Below are 10,000 nucleotides of genomic sequence, written 5' to 3' on the forward strand. Positions count from 1 at the left end.
TGTAGTAACCATGTGGTAGTGTAGTAACCATGTTGTAGTGTAGTAACCATGTTGTAGTGTAGTAACCATGATGTAGTGTAGTAACCATGTTGTAGTGTCCAGTGGTGTGTAGTGTAGTACCCATGTTGTAGTGTAGTTACCATGTTGTAGTGTAGTAACCATGTTGTAGTGTAGTAACCATGTTGCAGTGTAGTGTCCAGGGGTTTGTAGTGTAGTAACCATGTTGTAGTGTAGTAACCATGTTGTAGTGTAGTAACCATGTTGTAGTGTAGTAACCATGTTGTAGTGTAGTTACCATGTTGTAGTGTCCAGTGGTGTGTAGTGTAGTAACCATGTTGTAGTGTAGTAACCATGTTGGAGTGTAGTAACCATGTTGTAGTGTAGTTACCATGTGGTAGTGTAGTAACCATGTTGTAGTGTAGTAACCATTTTGCAGTGTCCAGGGGTTTGTAGTGTAGTAACCATGGTGTAGTGTAGTAACCATGTGGTAGTGTAGTAACCATGTTGTAGTGTAGTAACCATGTTGTAGTGTAGTAACCATGTTGTAGTGTAGTTACCATGCTGTAGTGTAGTAACAATGTTGTAGTGTAGTAACCATGTTGTAGTGTAGTAACCGTGTTGTAGTGTAGTTCCCATGTTGTAGTGTAGTAACCATGTTGTAGTGTAGTAACCATGTGGTAGTGTAGTAACCATGTGGTATTGTAGTAACCATGTTGTAGTGTAGTAACCATGTGGTATTGTAGTAACCATGTTGTAGTGTCTAGGGGTTGGTAGTGTAGTAACCATGTTGTAGTGTAGTAACCATGTGGCAGTGTAGTAACCATGTGGTAGTGTAGTAACCATGTTGTAGTGTAGTAACCATGTTGTAGTGTAGTAACCATGTTTTAGTGTAGTAACCATGTGGTAGTGTAGTAACCATGTTGTAGTGTAGTAACCATGTTGTAGTGTAGTAACCATGTTGTAGTGTGGCAACCGTGTTGTAGTGTAGTAACCGTGTTGTAGTGTAGTAACCATGTTGTAGTGTAGTAACAATGTTGTAGTGTAGTAACCATGTTGTAGTGTCCAGGGGTTTGTAGTGTAGTAACCATGTTGTAGTGTAGTTACCATGTTGTAGTGTAGTTAACATGTTGTTGTGTCCAGGGGTTTGTAGTGTAGTAACCATGTTGTAGTGTAGTAACTATGTTGTAGTGTAGTTACCATGTTGTAGTGTAGTAACCATGTTGTAGTGTCCAGGGGTTTGTAGTTTAGTAACCATGGTGTAGTGTAGTAACCATGTTGTAGTGTAGTTACCATGTTGTAGTGTAGTAACCATGTTGTAGTGTAGTAGCCATGTTGTAGTGTAGTAGCCATGTTGTAGTGTAGTAGCCATGTTGTAGTGTAGTAACCATGTTGTAGTGGAGTAACCATGTGGTAGTGTAGTAACCATGTGGTATTGTAGTAACCATGTTGTAGTGTAGTAACCATGTGGTAGTGTAGTAACCATGTTGTAGTGTAGTAACCATGTGGTAGTGTAGTAACCATGTTGTAGTGGAGTAACCATGTGGTAGTGTAGTAACCATGTTGTAGTGTAGTAGCCATGTTGTAGTGTAGTAACCATGTTGTAGTGTAGTAACCATGTGGTAGTGTAGTAACCATGTGGTAGTGTAGTAACCATGTTGTAGTGTAGTAACCATGTGGTAGTGTAGTAACCATGTGGTAGTGTAGTAACCATGTGGTAGTGGTAGTAACCATGTTGTAGTAGAGTAACCATGTGGTAGTGTAGTAACCATGTTGTAGTGTAGTAGCCATGTTGTAGTGTAGTAACCATGTTGTAGTGGAGTAACCATGTTGTAGTGGAGTAACCATGTGGTAGTGTAGTAACCATGTTGTAGTGTAGTAACCATGTTGTAGTGTAGTTACCATGTTGTAGTGTAGTAGCCATGTTGTAGTGTAGTAACCATGTTGTAGTGTAGTAACCATGTTGTAGTGTCCAGGGGTTTGTAGTGTAGTAACCATGTTGTAGTGTAGTAACCATGTTGTAGTGTAGTTACCATGTTGTAGTGTAGTAGCCATGTTGTAGTGGAGTAACCATGTGGTAGTGTAGTAACCATGTTGTAGTGTAGTAACCATGTTGTAGTGTAGTTACTATGTTGTAGTGTCCAGGGGTTTGTAGTGTAGTAACCATGTTGTAGTGTAGTAACCATGTTGTAGTGTAGTTACCATGTTGTAGTGTAGTAACCATGTTGTAGTGTCCAGGGGTTTGTAGTTTAGTAACCATGTTGTAGTGTAGTAACCATGTTGTAGTGTAGTTACCATGTTGTAGTGTAGTAACCATGTTGCAGTGTAGTAACCATGTTGTAGTGTAGTTACCATGTTGTAGTGTAGTAACCATGTTGTAGTGTAGTAACCATGTTGTAGTGTAGTAACCATGTTGTAGTGTAGTAACCATGTTGTAGTGTAGTAACCATGTTGTAGTGTAGTTACCATGTTGTAGTGTAGTAACCATGTTGTAGTGTAGTAACCATGTTGTAGTGTAGTAACCATGTTGTAGTGTAGTAACCATGTTGTAGTGTAGTTACCATGTTGTAGTGTAGTAACTATGTTGTAGTGTAGTAACCATGTTGTAGTGTAGTAGCCATGTTGTAGTGTAGTAACCATGTTGTAGTGTAGTAACCATGTTGTAGTGTAGTTACCATGTTGTAGTGTAGTAACCATGTTGTAGTGTAGTAACCATGTTGTAGTGTAGTAACCATGTTGTAGTGTAGTAACCATGTTGTAGTGTAGTTTCGGGGTTTGTAGTGTAGTTTTGGGGTTTGTAGTGTAGTAACCATGTGGTAGTATAGTAACCATGTTGTAGTATAGTAACCATGTTGTAGTGTAGTAACCATGTTGTAGTGTAGTAGCCATGTTGTAGTGGAGTAACCATGTGGTAGTGTAGTAACCATGTTGTAGTGTAGTAACCATGTTGTAGTGTAGTTACTATGTTGTAGTGTAGTTACCATGTTGTAGTGTAGTTAACATGTTGTTGTGTCCAGGGGTTTGTAGTGTAGTAACCATGTTGTAGTGTAGTAACCATGTTGTAGTGTAGTTACCATGTTGTAGTGTAGTAACCATGTTGTAGTGTCCAGGGGTTTGTAGTTTAGTAACCATGTTGTAGTGTAGTAACCATGTTGTAGTGTAGTTACCATGTTGTAGTGTAGTAACCATGTTGTAGTGTAGTAGCCATGTTGTAGTGTAGTAGCCATGTTGTAGTGTAGTAGCCATGTTGTAGTGTAGTAACCATGTTGTAGTGGAGTAACCATGTGGTAGTGTAGTAACCATGTGGTATTGTAGTAACCATGTTGTAGTGTAGTAACCATGTGGTAGTGTAGTAACCATGTTGTAGTGTAGTAACCATGTGGTAGTGTAGTAACCATGTTGTAGTGGAGTAACCATGTGGTAGTGTAGTAACCATGTTGTAGTGTAGTAACCATGTTGTAGTGTAGTAACCATGTTGTAGTGTAGTAACCATGTTGTAGTGTAGTTACCATGTTGTAGTGTAGTAGCCATGTTGTAGTGTAGTAACCATGTTGTAGTGTAGTAACCATGTTGTAGTGTCCAGGGGTTTGTAGTGTAGTAACCATGTTGTAGTGTAGTAACCATGTTGTAGTGTAGTTACCATGTTGTAGTGTAGTAGCCATGTTGTAGTGGAGTAACCATGTGGTAGTGTAGTAACCATGTTGTAGTGTAGTAACCATGTTGTAGTGTAGTTACTATGTTGTAGTGTCCAGGGGTTTGTAGTGTAGTAACCATGTTGTAGTGTAGTAACCATGTTGTAGTGTAGTTACCATGTTGTAGTGTAGTAACCATGTTGTAGTGTCCAGGGGTTTGTAGTTTAGTAACCATGTTGTAGTGTAGTAACCATGTTGTAGTGTAGTTACCATGTTGTAGTGTAGTAACCATGTTGCAGTGTAGTAACCATGTTGTAGTGTAGTTACCATGTTGTAGTGTAGTAACCATGTTGTAGTGTAGTAACCATGTTGTAGTGTAGTAACCATGTTGTAGTGTAGTAACCATGTTGTAGTGTAGTTACCATGTTGTAGTGTAGTAACTATGTTGTAGTGTAGTAGCCATGTTGTAGTGTAGTAACCATGTTGTAGTGTAGTAACCATGTTGTAGTGTAGTTACCATGTTGTAGTGTAGTAACCATGTTGTAGTGTAGTAACCATGTTGTAGTGTAGTAACCATGTTGTAGTGTAGTAACCATGTTGTAGTGTAGTAACCATGTTGTAGTGTAGTAACCATGTTGTAGTGTAGTTTCGGGGTTTGTAGTGTAGTTTCGGGGTTTGTAGTGTAGTAACCATGTTGTAGTATAGTAACCATGTTGTAGTGTAGTAACCATGTTGTAGTGTAGTAACCATGTTGTAGTGTAGTTTCGGGGTTTGTAGTGGAGTAACAACCCTAGATGTTTGTCTGGACTATATCTCCTGGAAGGATGAAATAGAATGAATAAATAACGTTTTTTTAATGAAAATATGTCGGTGATTATTTGAACATGTTGGTAACCAGTTGTATAAAAGTGACAATGCCCTGGAAGACAGTGTTTTGGAGAATAATATATTGGCACAGTTTGCCGGCCCTCGACAAGCCAATGTACTGTATCCTCCAAACACCAGTTTATCACTTCACTAAACAGTAGACAGAGAGTTAAAGAGGACAGAGGAGGACAGGGTTCATGTCCTCTGTTCCTTGGTGTCACTTCATCACAGGGTTTTAAAGTGTCCTGGACAGTATCCCTGCTGTGTGCTGTTCTCAGGGCCATCTGTCAGGCCTGCTCACTGGGGAAATGACTGAGCAGGAGAAGGACATTTTGTCTGACACAGTCCCCCTGTCTCACTGTCCTCTAACCCTACTATCACACAGGACAGGAACGGGCACAGAGGAGAGGATATCACCTATGGGGGGGGTAGGACATAGGTAAGGGCAGAGGAGGAGAGAGGAGAGGAGAAGGAGGAGAGGAGAAGGAGGAGAGGAGAAGGAGGAGAGAGGAGAAGGAGGAGAGGAGGAGAGGAGAAGGAGGAGAGAGGAGAGGAGAAGGAGGAGAGAGGAGAGGAGGAGGAGAAGGAGGAGAGAGGAGAAGGAGGAGAGGAGGATAGAACATAGGCAAGGGCAGAGGAGTAGGAGAGAGGAGAGGAGAAGGAGGAGATTGGAGGAGGAGGTGATTAGAGGAGGAGAGTGGAGGAGAGGACAAGGCTAGAGGAGAGAGGGGGAGGAGGAGGAGAGAGGAAGATAGTGGATGAGGAGAGAGGAAGAGGAGAGAGGAGGTGGAAAGAGGAGAGGATGAGGTGGAGGAGGAGGAGAGAGGAAGAGAGTGGATGAGGAGAGAGAAGGAGAGAGGAGGTGGAAAGAGGAGAGGAGGAGGTGGATGAGGAGGAGAGAGGAAGACAGTGGATGAGGAGAGAGAAGGAGAGAGGAAGACAGTGGATGAGGAGAGAGAAGGAGAGAGGAGGAGGAGAGAGGAAGACAGTGGATGAGGAGAGAGAAGGAGAGAGGAGGAGGAGGAGGAGAGAGGAAGACAGTGGATGAGGAGAGAGAAGGAGAGAGGAGGAGGAGAGAGAGACAGAGGCTTGTTTCTCTCTCTTGATCATATCTCTCACCGCTCACCTCCATTCTAAGAGGCTTATCCACATTCTGAACAGACAGGAATATAACCCAGCAGATCACAGCCTGGTCTGTGGGGTTTTGGAACAGAGAGACAGTTTGTCTCTTCACAGTGGTATGCACAATGCATTCACCCTCCAGTGTTCACAGAACCATAGTTGACTGGTTATGTTGATGAAGGACCTCCAGACTGTCTCAGATTGTAGTGGTTAGATATGACTGGTTATGTTGACGAAGACCCTCCAGACTGTCTCAGATTGTAGTGGTTAGATATGACTGGTTATGTTGATGAAGGACCTCCAGACTGTCTCAGATTGTAGTGGTTAGATATGACTGGTTATGTTGATGAAGACCCTCCAGACAGACTGTCCTCTCCTCATTCCCCTCAACCATCCCCACCCGCCCTCTCCTCCCTATCCCTTCCCCTCCCCCCCTCATCCATCCATCCCCCTCTCATCAATCCCTCCCTCCTCTCTTCTCCTCCCTCCTCCTCTTCTCTCCTCGCCTCCCTATCTCTCCTCTTCCACCTCTCCTCTCATCTATCCCTATATCTCCCATTCCCCTATCCCTCGCCCTCTGCTCCCATCACTCCCCCTCACTCCCTCCCTCCCTCCCTCCCTCCCTCCCTCCCTCCCTCCCTCCCTCCCTCCCTCCCTCAGGGTCAGCTGGTTGTGTGATGGGGGTGACAGGTTGCTCCACCTGGGTCATTAGAATGTTGACACACTGCAGATGGATGGATATGGGGATCTGACATCTCCTGGTGTGTGTGTGTGTGTGTGTGTGTGTGTGTGTGTGTGTGTGTGTGTGTGTGTGTGTGTGTGTGTGTGTGTGTGTGTGTGTGTGTGCGTGCATTCCCCTCACACATCTCCACCTCACCCCTTGCAGGAAGGCACTCTCGAGGTTAAGAGTGTTGGAGCTTATGGCTGAATTAGCGAGCTGCTGTTCTTCTCTGTTTCCAATAAAACCCTGTTCTCTGAAAGACATCTCCTCCCCAACATGGCAGTTGGACAGACACAGAGACATCCACAACCCTGTCCTCTGATCGTCTCCAGACAGACACAGAGACATCCACAACCCTGTCCTCTGATCGTCTCCAGACAGACACAGAGACATCCACAGCCCTGTCCTCTGATCGTCTCCAGACAGACACAGAGACATCCACAACCCTGTCCTCTGACAGTCTCCAGACAGACACAGAGACATCCACAACCCTGTCCTCTGATCGTCTCCAGACAGACACAGAGACATCCACAACCCTGTCCTCTGATCGTCTCCAGACAGACACAGAGACATCCACAACCCTGTCCTCTGATCGTCTCCAGACAGACACAGAGACATCCACAACCCTGTCCTCTGATCGTCTCCAGACAGACACAGAGACATCCACAACCCTGTCCTCTGGTAGTCTCCAGACAGACACAGAGACATCCACAACCCTGTCCTCTGATCGTCTCCAGACAGACACAGAGACATCCACAGCCCTGTCCTCTGATCGTCTCCAGACAGACACAGAGACATCCACAACCCTGTCCTCTGATCGTCTCCAGACAGACACAGAGACATCACAACCCTGTCCTCTGATCGTCTCCAGACAGACACAGAGACATCCACAACCCTGTCCTCTGACAGTCTCCAGACAGACACAGAGACATCCACAAGCCTGTCCTCTGATCGTCTCCAGACAGACACAGAGACATCCACAACCCTGTCCTCTGATCGTCTCCAGACAGACACAGAGACATCCACAACCCTGTCCCCTGATCGTCTCCAGACAGACACAGAGACATCCACAACCCTGTCCTCTGATCGTCTCCAGACAGACACAGAGACATCCACAACCCTGTCCCCTGATCGTCTCCAGACAGACACAGAGACATCCACAACCCTGTCCTCTGATCGTCTCCAGACAGACACAGAGACATCCACAACCCTGTCCTCTGATAGTCTCCAGACAGACACAGAGACATCCACAACCCTGTCCTCTGATCGTCTCCAGACAGACACAGAGACATCCACAACCCTGTCCTCTGATAGTCTCCAGACAGACACAGAGACATCCACAACCCTGTCCTCTGATCGTCTCCAGACAGACACAGAGACATCCACAACCCTGTCCTCTGATCGTCTCCAGACAGACACAGAGACATCCACAACCCTGTCCTCTGATCGTCTCCAGACAGACACAGAGACATCACAACCCTGTCCTCTGATCGTCTCCAGACAGACACAGAGACATCCACAACCCTGTCCTCTGATCGTCTCCAGACAGACACAGAGACATCCACAACCCTGTCCTCTGATCGTCTCCAGACAGACACAGAGACATCCACAACCCTGTCCTCTGATCGTCTCCAGACAGACACAGAGACATCCACAACCCTGTCCTCTGAGTGTCTCCAGACAGACACAGAGACATCACAACCCTGTCCTCTGGTAGTCTCCAGACAGACACAGAGACATCCACAACCCTGTCCTCTGATAGTCTCCAGACAGACACAGAGACATCACAACCCTGTCCTCTGATCGTCTCCAGACAGACACAGAGACATCCACAACCCTGTCCTCTGACAGTCTCCAGACAGACACAGAGACATCCACAACCCTGTCCTCTGATCGTCTCCAGACAGAGACATCCACAACCCTGTCCTCTGACAGTCTCCAGACAGACACAGAGACATCCACAACCCTGTCCTCTGATCGTCTCCAGACAGACACAGAGACATCCACAACCCTGTCCTCTGATCGTCTCCAGACAGACACAGAGACATCCACAACCCTGTCCTCTGATCGTCTCCAGTTGGACTGAGACAGACAGACAGACAGACAGACAGACAGACAGACAGACAGACAGACAGACAGACAGACAGACAGACAGACAGACAGACAGACAGACAGACAGACAGTGTCCCCTATGGGCCCTGGTTTAAAGTAGTGCACTATATAGGGAATAGGGCTCTGGTCTAAGGTAGTGCACTATATAGGGAATAGGGCCCTGGTTTAAAGTAGTGCACTATATAGGGAATAGGGCTCTGGTCTAAGGTAGTGCACTATATAGGGAATAGGGCCCTGGTCTAAAGTAGTGTACTATATAGGGAATAGGGCTCTGGTCTAAAGTAGTGCACTATATAGGGAATAGGGCCCTGGTCTAAAGTAGTGCACTATATAGGGAATAGGGCTCTGGTCTACAGTAGTGCACTATATAGGGAATAGGGCCCTGGTTTAAAGTAGTGCACTATATAGGGAATAGTGTGCCATTTAGGACATATCCTTTTCATGTTGCTGCTGAAGTGAGATGTGATGTGTCTGTCTGTTTCATCTGGAGCCTGAGGACATGGAGGAAACCAGCAACTAACTCTCTGTCCTACCTACCATCACTATTTATGGACTGACTGAAAGTAGAGGAGAGGAGAGATATTTCACACTGTTCCTCAGTGAAGAGAGGCTGAGAGGAGGGGAGAGGAGAGAGAGAGGAGGAGGAGAGGGAGAGAGGAGGAGAGGGAGAGAGGAGGAGAGGGAGAGAAGGAGAGTAGAGGGAGAGGAGAGGACCTACCTACCATCACTATTTATGGACGGACTGAAAGTAGAGGAGAGGAGATATTTTTCACACTGTTCCTCAGTGAAGAGAGGCTGAGAGGAGGGGAGAGGAGAGAGAGAGAGGAGGAGTAGAGGAGAGGGAGAGAGGAGGAGAGGGAGAGAGGAGGAGAGGGAGAGAGGAGGAGAGGGAGAGAGGAGGAGAGGGAGAGAGGAGGAGAGGGAGAGAAGGAGAGTAGAGGGAGAGGAGAGGACGAGGAGATGAGAGAGAGGGTGAGGGAGAGGAGGAGTTGGAGAGAGAGAGGAGGAGGGAGAGGAGAGGCGAGGAGAAGAGAATATAGGAGAGAGAGAGGGAGGAGGAGAGATAGAGGGAGAGAAGAGAGGAGGAGAGGAGATGAGAGGAGAGAGAAATTTCACAAGAAGAGAGGCTGCAAGGCAGCTGTGGATAATGCAGAGACTGAGAGAAGCCGTATTGTATGATGGTGAAGAGAGGATTTGCATTAGGACATGTGGGGGGAAGTGGAGAGGGAAGAAGAGACAGGGAGAGAGAGAGAGACAGGGAGAGAGAGAGAGAGAGCGAGAGAGAGAGAGAGAGACAGGGAGAGAGACGGGGAGAGAGAGAGGGAGAGAGAGAGGGAGAGAGAGAGGGAGAGAGAGGAGGGAGAGAGAGGGGAGAGAGACAGGGAGAGAGAGAGAGAGCGAGAGAGAGAGAGAGACGGGGAGAGAGAGACAGGGAGACAGGGAGAGAGAGAGAGAGAGAGGGAGAGAGCGAGAGACAGGGAGAGAGAGATAGAGATACAGGGAGAGAGAGAGAGAGAAAGAGACGGAGAGAGAGAGAGAGAGAGAGAGA

The 10,000-nt window shown here is 46.3% G+C and overlaps 1 protein-coding gene across 1 annotated transcript in view; it reads left to right on the plus strand.

Annotated features, from left to right (window-relative positions):
- Window positions 1-10,000, plus strand: part of LOC135516569 (glutamate receptor-interacting protein 1-like) — a 942,640-nt gene that overhangs the window by 888,678 nt on the left and 43,962 nt on the right. The gene's annotated exons all lie outside the window — the stretch shown is intronic.

This window comes from Oncorhynchus masou, chromosome 27 (genome assembly GCF_036934945.1).
Source record: "Oncorhynchus masou masou isolate Uvic2021 chromosome 27, UVic_Omas_1.1, whole genome shotgun sequence".
Lineage (NCBI taxonomy): Eukaryota > Metazoa > Chordata > Actinopteri > Salmoniformes > Salmonidae > Oncorhynchus > Oncorhynchus masou.